Source organism: Oncorhynchus nerka, linkage group LG18 (genome assembly GCF_034236695.1).
Source record: "Oncorhynchus nerka isolate Pitt River linkage group LG18, Oner_Uvic_2.0, whole genome shotgun sequence".
Lineage (NCBI taxonomy): Eukaryota > Metazoa > Chordata > Actinopteri > Salmoniformes > Salmonidae > Oncorhynchus > Oncorhynchus nerka.
Genome location: NC_088413.1, coordinates 40,862,088 through 40,878,305, shown reverse-complemented (window position 1 = coordinate 40,878,305; position 16,218 = coordinate 40,862,088). Strand labels below are relative to the sequence as shown.

Sequence of the window (16,218 nt, the reverse complement as noted above, 5' to 3'; positions counted from 1 at the left end):
CTTTAAAAATAACTTGAAAAGCTTTTAATCATCTGAAAAGGAGTTTCCATGAAGACATTTTACCATGTAAAGTATTAAAGTGTGCGATTTAATCGGTAAAAAAAAAAAAAAAAAATCCATACACAATTCTATAGATCTATAGAATTACAACAGTCTACAACAAAGAAGGTGATTAGAAAAGTCTTATTCTGGTATGTTTTAAGAGTAAGTTAACCACTGATAACACATGGGATGGGGGGTGGGGCCTAGTAGTGAACTTTCTCCCAGTTCAGCCGGTTCAGTTATTCAATCGCCACAATCAAAACTTCCCAGCTGCAAACTATATGTCAGAACATGTATAACGTACGTATAACTATTCAAATCTGTAATGGATGTGTGATCGTGTACATACACATTCAATGTATTGTATAAGCATGTAGCTTATCTAAACAGAAAAAAAAGACTAACACAAGTGATATAACATGTACAGTAATAAATAACTCTTACTGCCATTGGTGTTAAACAGAAATAACTAACTCTTAATGCTACTGCTGTTAAACAGAAATAACTCTTACTGCCATTGGTGTTAAACAGAAATAACTAACTCTTAATGCTACTGCTGTTAAACAGAAATAACTCTTACTGCCATTGGTGTTAAACAGAAATAACTAACTCTTACTGCCACTGCTGTTAAACAGGAATAACTCTCACTGCCACTGCTGCTAAAACAGAAATAACTAACTCGTACTGCCACTGCTGCTAAAACAGAAATAACTAACTCATACTGCCACTGCTATTAAAACAGAAATAACTAACTCGTACTGCCACTGCTGCTAAAACAGAAATAACTAACTCGTACTGCCACTGCTATTAAAACAGAAATAACTAACTCTTACTGCCACTGCTGCTAAAACAGAAATAACTAACTCTTACTGCTACTGCTGTTAAACAGGAATAACTCTCACTGCCACTGCTGCTAAAACAGAAATAACTAACTCTTACTGCTACTGCTGTTAAACAGGAATAACTCTCACTGCCACTGCTGCTAAAACAGAAATAACTAACTCGTACTGCCACTGCTGCTAAAACAGAAATAACTAACTCGTACTGCCACTGCTGCTAAAACAGAAATAACTAACTCTTACTGCTACTGCTGTTAAAACAGAAATAACTAACTCTTACTGCTACTGCTGTTAAAACAGAAATAACTAACTCTTACTGCCACTGCTGTTAAAACAGAAATAACTAACTCTTACTGCTACTGCTGTTAAAACAGAAATAACTAACTCTTACTGCTACTGCTGTTAAAACAGAAATAACTAACTCTTACTGCTACTGCTGTTAAAACAGAAATAACTAACTCTTACTGCCACTGCTGTTAAAACAGAAATAACTAACTCTTACTGCTACTGCTGTTAAAACAGAAATAACTAACTCTTACTGCTACTGCTGTTAAAACAGAAATAACTAACTCTTACTGCCACTGCTGTTAAAACAGAAATAACTAACTCTTACTGCCACTGCTGTTAAAACAGAAATAACTAACTCTTACTGCCACTGCTGTTAAAACAGAAATAACTAACTCTTACTGCTACTGCTGTTAAAACAGAAATAACTAACTCTTACTGCTACTGCTGTTAAAACAGAAATAACTAACTCTTACTGCCACTGCTGTTAAAACAGAAATAACTAACTCTTAATGCCACTGCTGTGAAACAGGAAACACCTTCTGCACAAAACACCGCTCTGGATCACGTTCTTCCCGTCTCAAAAAAACTTTTTTTTTTCAAGCATGAGCACTTTTTCTCAGCACTTCTGCAAATCACTGTGCTCTCACTTTCCTTTTCTAAGTGACGGTTTCCCTTTAAGCTGCTGAGGGAGAGCAGATGGTCTCTAGTGGAAATACCTTAAATCAGCATATTCCCCTCGCTGTACGCGGGCTAATCTCTCATGCACACTAACCACCACCATGTTATCGAACAAATAATGCAATGCACATACCCATACACGCCAACACACGACCCTTTTAATCCAATGTAGGGCTGCAATTTTTTACCCCCCACTCCGGGTAGAGGAGATCGCTCAAAAAAAGAAGAGAAAGAAGCATGAACATTTCTTTGTCTGGGAATTCAGGGTCAGGTGACTACCGACAGGAATTCTGGTTGGCTAGAGAGGATTTGCAAAATGTTGGCGGAGAGCCAAGAGGCTGTCTTGCAAGCAGGGCTGGAAATTTGCAGCAAACCTCATCTTCACAGAGTTCATTTCCATAGCTGGGGCTGGGGGAGGGGTTAGGAGAAGAATGAGGGGTGGGAGGAAGGAGAGAAAAGTCCACTCACTGTAACACAACGAAAGGCACATAAAACGAGGGATCGTTTCTCTCGCTCTCTCTCTGCGAAAGCGGAAGAAGAGAGCAGAAAGGGATTCTTCCCCTTTAAGCTAACCCTTTCAGTTAAGAAATCTCTTCTTCCTCTCCTCCTCCTTCCCCCGTCAGCTCTAGCAGCACAGTGAACCTGATGCCCTGTCCCCAGCAGCAACAACACAGTCAAAACCAGCAAGCTTCTTTACCTTCTCTGTTAAATCCTGAGCACAGGGCTGCAATGCCACCACTACAAATGCATCCTTATGGAATTATATCACAAAAAAATGTAATGTTCTCAATAACAAAATACTGACTATTTCTTCTTACACATGCGTATTTATGTGCAGTGTCCTCTTATGTCATCTTGTGATTTTTAAATCCTTTATGTGAAAGAAAAACAGCCTCTGAGTTGCCTAGACCCAGCTGCCTGTTTCTCTGGTTCTTTACATCGTTTCACTCGTGAGACCCCAGCATGTCCTGCTAATTTGCCAATATTTCCCCCCACCAGACACTTTTATGGGTTCTCCCCAAGCCTGCTCCAATGGCAGAACTGAGTACTGGAGGGGGGGGGGTACAGAATGGTAGGGCCCATCTTGTTGCCATGGACACAGCCACTCATTATGTAACAGTGAGTCTCACTACATGTTCCTGACATGAAGAAGGGAGGGAGGGAGGGAGGGAGGGAGGGAGGGAGGGAGGGACAGAGGAACAGAGAGAGAGAAAGAGACAGAGAGCCTGAGAGAGAGAGAGACAGAGAGAGAGAGAGAGAGAGAGAGAGAGAGAGAGAAGAGAGAGAGAGAGAGAAGAGAGAGAGAGGGAGAGAGAGAGAAAGAAAGAGAGAGAAAGAGAGAGAAAGAGAGAGAGAGAGAAAGAAAGAAAGAAAGAAAGAAAGAAAATGAGCAAGAGAGAGAGATAGAGAGAGAGTGATTTACAAGGATACATTTACAAGGATTTATGACATATTGTTTATGGAACGAGTTATGAATGATCTGAAATGAAATCACACAAATCACTACATGTTCCTGATGTGAAGGAGGAGAGGGGGAGAGAGAGAGAGTGAAGAACAAACACCATTGTAAATACAACCCATATTTATGTTTATTTATTTTCCCTTTTGTACTTGAACTATTTGCACATCGATACAACACCGTATATTGCCAAAATATGGCATTTGAAATGTCTCTATTCCTTTGGAACTTTTGTGAGTGTAATGTTTAGTGTTCATTTTTTATTTTTTTAAACTTTCTATTTCACTTGCTTTGGCAATGTAAACATATGTTTCCCATTCCAATAAAGCCCCGAATTGAATTGAGAGAGAGAGACATTTACAAGGATTTACGACATATTGTTTTGGGAGTTATGAATGATCTGAAACACAAAACCTGAACAAGCTGTAAAGTACATTGTCACATCAGGTTAGTAGGATGCTGTGTAGTCACATTCAGGAGGAGGCATGTTTAAATAAATATAATAAATGCAATAGCCTATTATAGGGGTGTACCACACAACTGCAATATTAACTACACTGAGTGTACAAAACATTAGGAACACCTGCTCTTTCCATTACATAGACTGACCAGGTGAATCCAGGAGAAAGCTTATGATCCCTTATTGATGTCACCTGTTAAAACCACTTCAATCAGTGTAGATTAGGGTTGAATGGCGGGAACCCGGCTACTGAGACCCACCAGCGTTTACTGCCCAAAACAACTCTCTTCTCCCGAGATAAATAACTGCGAGAAACCGGTCAATTATACTAAATGATTTATATGAACAGCGTGGCGTGAAATGGAACTGTTAAATGACATGCGATGTCTAAATCTGTCTTGATGAATCAACGCTCAGGGTGGGGACAGACCATCTCAGTACGGAGCGCAGTTCACAACGCACGTAGACCAATCGTCTCATCATGGTAACTCTTTTTCTTGTGACAGGCAGGCCTACATTTGCTGCAGCATAGCCTATGCTACAGTAATATAAAGATCAAATGCGCATCTAATTTACCCATCTCCATCTGGCTTTTTGGGGGTCACCTTGTTTTTGAATGGTAAAGATTGTTTGATTGCATATGCAGAGTTTTGAAACAGCCTATCATTGCATGTGCTAGCACTCTAGCAGTCTTTCTATCTCTCTGTCAACTCCATTCAAATTGCATTCAAAATAGATGATCCTGTTCTAGATTGATATATAGCCCTATATATAGATATGCTTGCCTACCTCTTTCAGGTAATACATTCAAGGCATTATTAGTCTTATATTTAGCAAACTAATGAAGGGTTACGCAAAATAAGCGCCTAACTTCTAGCCTCTGTCTCTTGCGCAATCCCCTGTGCTCTGCAGACCTCCTTAAAAAACACCCCTTAGCTCTTTAAGTCCCATGCAGGAAAAGCTAGACTAGAATCGCTTCATACTCGTCGCCAAACCCACTGGCTCCAGGTCATCTACAAGTCTCTGCTAGGTATAGCCCCGCCTTATCTCAGCTCACTGGTCACCCTAGCAGCACCCACCCGTAGCACGCGCTCCAGCAGGTATATCTCACTGGTCACCCCCAGAACGAACTGCAAAAATCACTGAAGCTGGAGACTCATATCTCCCTCACTAGCTTTAAGCACCAGCTGTCAGAGCAGCTCACAGATTACTGTACCTGTACATAGCCCATCTGTAAATAGCCCATCCAACTACCTCATCCCCATACTGTATGTATTTATATATATTGCTCCTTTGCACCCCAGTATCTCTACTTGCACATTTATCTTCTGCACATCTACCAGTGTTTAATTGCTATATTTTAATTACTTCGCCACCATGGCCTATTTATTGCCTTACCTCCCTTATCTTACCTCATTTGCACATACTGTATATATACTTTTTCTACTGTATTATTGACTGTATGTTTGTTTATTCCATGTGTAACTCTGTGTTGTTGTATGTGTCGAACTGCTTTGCTTTATCTTGGCCAGGTCGCAGTTGTAAATGAGAACTTGTTCTCAACTAGCCTACCTGGTTAAATAAAGGTTAAATAAAATAAATAAATAAAAAGAATAGCTTGCTGAACATGATTTGTTTTTCATTTCTTATACCTATAGACTATTCGAAGAGGAAGGCAAGCTCTTGTTTGCTGAATGTTAAATATAGCAGCCAATAGAACTCATGGATAGTTTGAAAGACGAGCGAACGCGAGATGGCGGTAGGCTACAGCAGTTATTTATTCAGACCATAATCACTCAATTATCGTGAAGAGAAGTGAAAGCCTTCTGCATCTAATTCTAGTCCTATATTTTTCAAGGGTGACATTAGAATGATGGAGATAAGGACACCGAAACTTAAGTCATTTAACAGTTGAAAGCGAGGAAGGAATGCAGCAACAAGAGAGAGAAAGAGGAGGTATGCTAATAACATGAGGGGAAATATTATGAAAGGTATGTATGCGTCAGCCTACTAATTATACAAATAGGTCTTATTATATTTCAAAATTAAAATAAGATACGCTAGCCTATATTTCTAACTTTGTAGGCCGCATGTGCTGCACCAGATTCGCATGTTCTCTTCTTCCGCTCTATCATGGTTTGAACGATGTGGGTAATTCCAGTCCAGTATAATACAACGCAGTACAATTCACACTCAAAGAAGATTAGCATACTGGAGCTAGTTTAATTTATTTACCCAAGAGAGCATATAGCTAGCTATAGCTATGGGTTTTTCAGTTTTTCTGTTGTGTGCAATGTGCAGTAGCCTACATCAAATATGTGTTTGAGTGGGTCAAGAACTGCAACGATACTGGGGGTTTTCACACTCAACAGTTTCCCGTGTGTATCAAGAATGGTCCACCACGCAAAGGACATCCAGCCAACTTGACACAACTGTGGGAAACATTGGAGTTGACATGGGCCAGCATCCCTGTGGAAGGCTTTCAGCACCTTGTAGAGTCCTTGCCCTGACATATTGAGGCTATTCTGAGGGCAAAAAGAGGGTGCAACTCAATATTAGGAAGATGTTCCTAATGCTTTGTACACTCAGTGCATATTGAAGTGGTTGTAGCAATGGAAGAACTTGCTTTTTAGTCACAATATATATATATATTTTTTTTTAAATTAATTTCACCTTTATTTCACCAGGTAGGCCAGTTGAGAACAAGTTCTCGTTTACAACTGCGACTTCGCCAAGATAAAGCAAAGCAGTGCGGCACAAACAACAACACATGGGATAAACAAACGTACAGTCAATAACACAATAGAAAACAATCTATATACAGTGTGTGCAAATGTGGTAAGAATGATCTTGTAAATGATCTTATTGGTTCGCTCTCCTTAGTTTAGATTCTTACTGGTGAGTAAGGTTTACAATTAGCTTATTACATGGCAAATAAACTTAAAATGAGTTTGGATTTAGGTGGAGGCTAGATTAGTCTCTGACTGGGGCAAGTTCACAGCTTGGACCATGACTATAACGTGACTTTGGGCTGTATAGTGGGAACTAAACTGAGGCAACAGAAAACCCGAGTGAGCAACAACAATTAGTGGTCATTTATCATTGGTCAACAATGGTGCACTGAAGTAGGCCCAACAAAGACAGGAAGGAAACTCCAGGAGACTCAAACACCCTACAAAGCCAATTAAATAAATGGTACCTCAATGATAAATCAAATGACCCATCAAATACACTTGGCTGTGAAAGCACCCAACGAATACTGGTTCACTCGGCTATGAATGCCCTGTCTATTGGGACTATTGCTAACCCTAACAGACAGGCAGCTCTGAACCATCTGTAGTCCCTGAGACCAGGTTTGAATAACAGGATGGCTAGAGAGGACTGGGAACCAATCATCCCCGTAAGAAATCGTTGTGGTCAGCTCTAGAGCCCACACAATCATCCCCAAGACACAATGGGCAGTTTGGGCACCCCTAAGAGTCAAAGCCTGCCTGAGACAGTGGCGAGACAGCCAGCCGGTGGGTGGCACTGTACTCACCTCCATCTTCCATTTAGCCAGCCACTCCTCCCTGGTCCTCTTGCTAATGTAATATGGGTCCCCGGCCTGGAAGGTTACTCTGGGAATGGGCCTCTGACGCAGACTGACGGAGCCACGCAGCCTGCCTGTCCCAGGGCCTCCAACTCCCTGTTTAAAGGGATACAAAGAAGAAAACCAAAATAAAGAAATGAACTAAAGTATTAGTTTGATGTCTGTTTGCTCTGCTAAGATTTTGCATGTTTGCAGAGGAGGAAGATGACGCAAGCAAAGTTTCACGCTATCACTGCTGAAACTGCTGGCTAATACGGCTGCTAGCAAGGCGGAGTAGCAATTCTTTGCTATTTTTCTTTTTTGGGTGTGGAGGGATGAGGTGTGTGCTCGAGAAAGAGATGATGACTCGTTCACAAAACTGTAGCCAATGTGCAATTGGTCAAACAGCAAGGAGCACAAACTGTCTCTTCCAGAGCCGTGGCAACCCGCTACAGTCTCAACCAATCGCAGCCTGGCGTGGCGAGCCTGCTTGACGCCATCGACTAACGCGAGGACCTTCCGTGTCAGACCTGGGCACCAAAGTGTATTTGATATGTCAGATCTATACTCCATTAGGTACCATTTCACAAGTCCAAGAGGTTGTGATATTATACAAATCGTCTACTAAAGGAAACCTTCCCCCCTAGTCCAGCATCACCATCCCCTAACATGTGGTCCGTCCTAACGAAGGCCCTGACTGAGGCTACACCCTCTTCCAGGAGCCTCTACTTCAACACTCCCCATCAAGCATAGACTTGATGTAAGCATTCACTGGAGGGCGTTTCCACCATTGTTAAATCCATGCCAGAAGCTAAGAAACTGTACAAGTGCACACTTCACGAGAAGGGTGGAGAATCGACACACCTACAGAGACCGAGCCATTGATTGACTGATTGACTGACGACGTAACACAACACAGCAGAATGAAGACAGTGGATGACGTACCTCGTTCTTGATTGCATCCACTCCCTCCTCCTCCTTCTGCTCCACATCTAGAGGGAAACACAGTGAGTCACATAGGAGCAATCAATCAATAGTGTACCTCTGGCCTAGCCAATAGTCACAGTAGTCTCGCTGGCCAGCCTCAGCAGCTATGAGAAGACAGAGACTACAGTCACAGTAGCTATAGTCACCTTAGCATCTGGCGAGAAAACACAGTGAATCAGCCACAGAGGACCAATGGATCCCCTCAATCATTCATAGGAGTCTAACTGTAGGCAAGTCACAACTCAAGGCTAGATAGTCACAGTAGTTTAACCTCTGGAGAAAAACGCAGCGAGTCAGCAACACAAGAGCAATGTTCACCTCAATCATTCATAAGAGTTCTACCTGACCTGTAGCTAGTCACGCGTGGGCTAGCTAGTCACAATTGCCTGCCACCTTAGCACCTGATATCAATGACTGCAGACCGGGTCAGAAGTCTATTCACCCCCCATGGCCCTATTGTCTCAGGGATGTTAGACGTGTCAGAATGACGTAGCTGTCTGGACTCTGGAGACAATGGCCATGGCCCCTGAGGATTACCTTAATTTTCTCTGATTCAGACTCTCAGGCCAAACATGAATCCATTAACTGACAGGTAGAACATAAAACCCGAGGTAACCGAACATCTCTGTTGTAGGCCCTTTCATAACTGAAGCTCAGACACCATAGTGTGCTGAATGAGAAAGAATAGACCTATAGACCCAGGCCTGCCGGAAAGGGTGTGGCGAGGTGACATTTGCCACAGCACTTTTCAATCAGGTGTGACACCACTTTTGATTTACCTTTGTAAAATATATTGACGCAAAGCTTCAATAAGCAAAGCTTTGTTTTTTTTTAGACTGATCTGCCTCGTCATTTGTCAACTCGCGCACAATTAGTAGGCTCTTTGTGTGTCTTGAGCAATCAGATTCACAGAAATCTCAGGTCGCACAGAACTCAAGGCTTGCTCTCCACTTTCCTCCGATATTTATTTAGCTAGCGCGATAACACATCACTCCCGACAGACACAAGCAAAAACTCTTACATAAATGTAGCAGCCTAGATACCTAAACACAAGCGATCTGACATGCTGTATTGCATCGAAACTAGACTATTTTTCAGTCTGATCAACTGAAAGCTACTAACAGCAGTTGCATAGTCTAGCCTACTATGCACCCTGTCCCTCTGGCCAGGGTAAACGAAGCAGTAACGTTGTGTATTTATAGCCCATTTGTTTGTGAGAAAACGTGAATGGGATCCATTTGATTTGTATTCAAACTCAGGCTGACTAGGCTACCTAGACTTTTTTAATCCACAATTATTAACTAGAATTAATGAATAAACAAAATAACACATTTTACAAATACATTTTTTATTAGGCTTACAGTTGCATAGGGCAGGACTACACGACTCAGCCCTGTGAGTTTTATTGTCCAATCATGTTGCTTTTTCTGTGCCTGTGTATAAGAAATTCCTCTAGTCCTTTAAAATATAATTAATATGAACAAGTACAAGATTTCTGCAGTTTGACAGGGTTTTCATCCTCCAGAAGGACATGAGATTTTCTAGCTTTAAAAAAAAACCTGATTAGAAAAACTCAGTCATACCGTATAAGTTCTGGAGTTTTATCTGGTTAGGTTACCAGTTCAGGGAAAACTACGGGTCACAGAATTCAGAGACTTAACAAAGAGCTGCAGTTAGTTTGAGCCACTCCTGCATTGTCTTGGCTGTGTGCTTAGGTTTGGAAGGTGAACCTTCGCCCCAGTCTGAGGTCCTGAGCGCACTGTAGCAGGTTTTCATCAATGATCTCTCTGTACTGGGGCCTCCCGAGTGTGCAGCGTTCTAAGGCACTGCATCACATTGCTAGATTGCATCACTACAGACCCGGGTTCGATCCCGGGCTTTATCACAACCGGCCGTGATCGGGAGTCCCATAGGGCTGGCTTCCGGGTTAAGCCGGCGGGTGTTAAGAAGTGCGGTTTGGTGGTCATGTTTCGGAGGACGCATGACTCGACCTTCGCCTCCCGAGGCAGTTGGGGAGTTGCAGCGATGAGACAAGATAGAAATTGGGGAGAAAACGGGGGTTAAAAAAATACAAAAAAAGGATCTCTCTGTACTTTGCTCTGTTCATCTTTCCCTCGATCCCGACTAGTCTTCCAGTATCTGCCTCTGAAAAACATCCCCACAACATGATGCTGCCACCACCATGCTTCACTGTAGGGATGGTGCCAGGTTTCCTCCAGACTTCACACTTTGCATTCAGGTCAAAGAGTTCAATCTTGGTTTCATCAGATCAGAGAATCTTGTTTCTCATGGTCAGAGTCCTCCAAGCAAGCAGTCATGTGCCCTTTACTGAGGAGTGGCTTCCGTCTGGCCACTCTGCCATAAAGGCCTGATTGGTGGTGTTGCAGGGATGGTTATCCTTCTGGAAGGTTCTCCCATCTCCACAGAAGAACTTTGGAGCTTTTTCAGAGTGACCATCAGGTTCATGGTCACCTCCACGACCAAGGCCCTTCTCCCCAGATAGCTCAGTTTGGCTGGGTGGGGCCAGCTATAGGAAGAGTCTTGGTGGTTCCAAACGTCTTCCATTTAAGAATGATGGAGACCACTGTGTTCTTGGGGACCTTCACTGCTACAGAACTGTTTTGGTTTTGTGCCTCGACACGATCCTGTCTCGGAGCTCTACGGACAATTCCTTCAACCTTATGGCTTGGTTTTTGCTCTGACATGCACTGTCAACTGTGGGACCTTATATAGAGAGTTGTGTTCCTTTCCAAATCATGTCTAATCAATTGAATTTACCACAGGTGGATGCTAATCAATTGTAGAAACATCTCTAGGATGATCAATGGAAACCTGAGCTCAATTTCGAGTCTCATAGCAAAGGGTCTGAATACTTTTGCGAATAAGGTATTTCTGTTTTTTATATTTAATAAAAACCTGTTTTCTCTTTGTCATTATTGGGTATTGTATGTAAATTAATGAGGGAAAAAATATTATTTAATCTATTTTAGAATAAGGCTGTAACGAAACAGAATGTGGAAAAAGGGAAGTGGTCTGAATACTTTCTGAATGTACTGTATGTCACTCGCCGTGGAAATCAAAAACAGCATCCTCTGGAAAGGGGGGCTTCCTTGGAGATGTTAAGCCCGGACCAGACACAGACTAGAAACAGCTTCACCGCCCTGGATCCAGAGACTTCGGCGAGTTCCTCCCTGGGGGCTTCGAAGGTACCCGGAGGTACCTGCGCCTTCGCCCTCTGTTCTGGATCCCTCACCGATGGCTTCTACCTCTGGCTCAGATCCTCAGAGCTCCCACATTCAACAGACAGTGAGGCTGTCTTGAGACTCCGGCTCATTCATCATCCACCATGGATACTACTGCTGGCTCGGGTCTATCGGGCAAACTCCTCTGTCCTCGAGGAGTTTGCGAAACCACTCATGGCGAGAGAAGAGCCTGACCTCTTCAGCAGCAGCTTTCATCATCGGCAGTTCTATCATAAGGAATATCATGAGCAAAAACCCTGTGCTATCCTGGGGCACGGGTACAGGACATTACACGGCTGCTTACAACCATTCTACGACAGTTGCCGGAAGCTGACACTGTTGTAGTCCATGTCAGGTGAAACGACATTAGGAGGGCTAGCTCAGAACTTCTGAAAATTGACTTTAAAGAATTGATTCTAGCACCGAAAGATTTCAAAAAGCAGCCAATTATATTACCATCGTTGGGCCGGCTAAAATATTACTGTAGCTCTCTGGTGTAATCACTTTTACAATTAACTTTTGACACCTTCTGGAAACAGAAGATATTCTACAGGAATGATAGAGTCCATCCGAATCATCTTGGCTACAGAAAATACAGAAATGCCAATGGTGGAGGTGTTGCTGTTAATAATCAGAACGACATTCCTGTAAAACTTAGAGAGGATCTCATGTTAAATACTGTTGAAGTAACATGGCTACAGGTTCATCTGCCTCACCTAAAGCCAATTAATATGGGAAGCTGCTATAACCCACCAAGTGCTAACATTCAGTATCTGGATAATATGTGTGAAATGCTTGATAATGTATGTGATATCAACAGAGATGTATATATTCTGGGTGATTTAAATATTGATTGGCTTTCATCAATCTGCCCACTCAAGAAAAAACTGAACTGTAACCAGTGCCTGCAACCTGATTCAGGTTGTCAGTCAACCTACCAGGGTATTTATCCAAATCCATCAGATATAGAGATCACAATATAGTAGCCAATCTAGAAAAACCAAAGTCCCAAAGGCTGGGCCTAATATAGTGTATAAGAGGTCATAAAATACGTTTTGTTGTGATTCTTATATTGATGATGTAAAGAATATTTGCTGTTTTGTGGTGTGTACTGAGGAGCAACCAGATGCTGCACTTCACACATTTATGAAATTGCTTATTCCAGTTACTAATAAGCATGCACACATTAAAAAAATGACTGTAAATAGTGTTAAATCCCCGTGGATTGATGAGGAATTGTAAAATGTTATGGTGGAGAGGGATGAGTCAAGAGGAATGGCAAATAAGTCTGGCTGCACAACCAATTGGCAAACAAACTGCAAATTAAGAAATCATGTGACTAAACTGAATAAAAATAAGAAACTATACTATGAAACAAAGATAAATTATATAAAGAATGATAGTAAAAACTGTGAAGCAACTTACATTAAATGTTGGGCAAAAAGGCAAACTCAGCTCCATTATTAATTGAATCAGATGGCTCATTCATCACAAAACCCACTGATATTGCCAATGACTTTATTGAGTTTTTTTCATTGGCAAGATTAGCATGACAACAACAAACGCAGACACTACACATCCAAGTATAACTGATACAATTATGAAAGACAAACATTGTCATTTGAGTTCCATAAAGTGAGTGTGGAAGAGGTGAAAAAAAATATTGTTGTTTATCAACAATGACAAGCCACCAGGGTCTGACAACTTGGATAGAAAATCTACCTCTATCAAATTGACAACAGATCACATTCAACAAGCACGGCACTTACCCAAATGACTGATGATTGGCTGAAAGAAATTGATAATGAAAAGATTGTGGGAACTGTTTTGGTAGACTTCAGTGCTGCTTTTGCCATTATCGACCATAGTCTGCTGCTGGAAAAACTTATGTGTTATGGATTTACACCCCTTACTATATTGTGGATAAAGAGTTAAATGTCTAACAGAACACAGAGGGTGTTCTTTAATGGAAGCCTCCAACATAATATAGGTAGAATCAGGAATTCCCCAGGACAGCTGTCTAGGCCTCTTACTTTTGAGAAAAGCCAGTGTGTCTATGTATGCGGATGACTCAACACTATACACATCAGCTACTACAGTTAGTGAAATCACTGCAACACTTAACAAAGAGCTGCAGTTAGTTTCAGAAAGGGTGGCAAGGAATAAGTTAGTCCTAAATATTTCAAAAACTAAAAGCATTGTATTTGGGACAAATCATGCACTAAACCCTAAACCTCAACTAAATACTGTAATGAATCATGTGGGAATTGAGCAAGTTGATGTAAACTGTTCGTGAAGAGGGCATGACAACACCTATTCCCCCTCAAAAGACTGAAAAGATTTGGGTCCTCAGATCCTGGTTGCATCACCACCTGGTATGGCAATTGCTCGGCCTCCGACCGCAAGGCACTACAGAGGGTAGTGCATACGGCCCAGTACATCACTGGGGCCAAGCTTCCTGCCATCCAGGACCTCTATACCAGGCGGTGTAAGAGGAAGGCCCAACAAATTGCCAAGGACTCCAGCCACCCTGGTGATAGACTATTCTCTCTGATTGCGCACGGCAACCGGTACCGGAGCACCAAGTCTAGGTCCAAAAGGCTTCTTAATAGCTTCTACCCCCAAGCCATAAGACTGCTGAACAGTTAATCAAATGGCTACCCAAACTATTTGCATTATCCACACCACACACCCCATTTTTACACTGCTGCTACTCTCTGTTTATTAGCCATGCATAGTCACTTTACCTCTACCTACATGTACATATTACCTCCGTTACCTCGACTAACCGGTACCCCCGCACATTGACTCTGTACCGGTACCCCCTGTATATAGCCTCGCTATTTTATTGTTGCTCCTTAATTATTAGTTATTGAAAAATAAACGTCTTCTTATTCTTTTTTATTTTTTTCACTTCAGTTTATTTTAGTAAATACTTTCTTAACACTTTTTTCCTTAAAACTGCATTGTTGGTTAAAAGCTTGTAAGTAAGCATTTCACTGTAAGGTCTACTGTTGTATTCGGCGCGTGTTACAAATTCAAAACTGTCATGGTCAAAACATGTTGATACAATAGTAGCTCAAATGGGGAGAAGCCTGTCCATAATAAAGTGCTCCTCTGCCTTCTTAAAAACACTATCAACAAAGGCAGGTCCTACGGCCCTAGTTTAATCGCACCTGGACTACTGTTCAGTCGTGTGGTCAGGTGCCAAAAAGAGGGACCTCGGAAAACTACAATTGGCTCAGAACAGGGCAGCACGCCTGCCCCTTAAATGTACACGGAGAGCTAACGTTGACAATATGCAAGTAAATCTCTCCTGGCTCAAAGTGGAGGAGAGATTGACTTCATCACTACTTGTTTTTGTAAGAAGTGTTGACATGCTGAGTGCACTGAGGTGTCTGTTTAAACTACTAGCACACAGCTCAGACACACACGCATACCCCACAAGACATGCCTCCAGAGGTCTCTTCACAGTCCCCAAGTCCAGAACAGACTACGTGAGGCGCACAGTACTACATAGAACCAAAACCGCATGGAATTGTATTCCACATCAGTAAACTGATGCAAGCAGTAGAATCAGTTTTTTTACATGATAAAAAATACATCTTATGGAACAGCGGGGACTGTGAAGAGAGATACATACACACAGCTAAAGACACACGTATACGGACACACGCTACAACGCGCACTCTACACATACGTACATTGTAATATTGTTGTATGGTGGTATTATACATTTTGTATTGTATATACACAGTGGCGTAATAATGATGTACTGTTTTATCTTTTGTTTTATGTGTGATGTTAAGTGCCTTAATGTGTTTGGACCCCAGGAAGAGCAGCTGCTGCCTTGGGGAGCACTAAATAAATACAAAAAATGGATTCTTGAAGAGTATAACTTATAAATGCATCAAGTGCTTAGTTCAACTGTCATTACCCCCCATCAGAACCCAAAATATAAGCTTGTTTTACTCCAATGTCTGCAAACAAAGTACATGTAAACCAATCACTCTATAGCCCCCAAAACATGGTTAAAACAAGCTTGCATCCATAGCTCTGTCTATGAAATTGAGAGTGGTTACATTTAATCAGCACAATCACTCAGCTGTTTACCGAAACAAGGGGTGGGGGGGGCTTTGTTATTGTTTCCACTGCTGATTGCCGCTTAAACGAAGGACGATCATTAGATTTCCAGTTTCTAAGTAAAACATTTTTCTAAAAGAATTAACCAACGCAGTAGGTATCTCACCGCACATTCATATGATATGTCTTTGAAAAATACAGATAGATGGATTACAAGTCAACTTCAATTGTAAAACTGATAGCCAGCTTTCTACCGCCGACCATAATTGTTGGACTTTTACAGCACACTCCCAGGAGGTGTGAGTTATTGAGTCTTTGCTCGTTTTACAATTAAGACATGACTCTGTCGTTGTGCTGTGGAATTTGTGAATTTTGTCTCTTGTATAATCAATTCTATACATTTGTTTATACTGGACTATGCATACATTCTCATTAACTGTAATCTCATTAGTTATGTTCCAACACTACCTCCATCATGTGCCAATATCAGTTCTTTTTAGATCTTGGTTCCAATATTTTTTCTCTCCGAGATTGTCAGTTGGATAGGCTCTCTGCAATCTTTGCATATCTTA

The 16,218-nt window shown here is 41.7% G+C and overlaps 1 protein-coding gene across 2 annotated transcripts in view; it reads right to left on the bottom strand.

Annotated features, from left to right (window-relative positions):
- LOC115145935 (DNA (cytosine-5)-methyltransferase 3A-like) overlaps positions 1–16,218 on the bottom strand; it is a 52,164-nt gene that overhangs the window by 25,747 nt on the left and 10,199 nt on the right. The window contains exon 2 of one of the 2 annotated variants that reach the window (XM_029687614.2): positions 8,280–8,326. The gene's annotated coding sequence lies outside the window, so the exon portion shown is untranslated. Of the gene's footprint in view, positions 1–1,980; positions 2,508–8,279; positions 8,327–16,218 lie in introns of those variants that run through there. The other variant, XM_065004095.1, reaches the window with a different exon arrangement.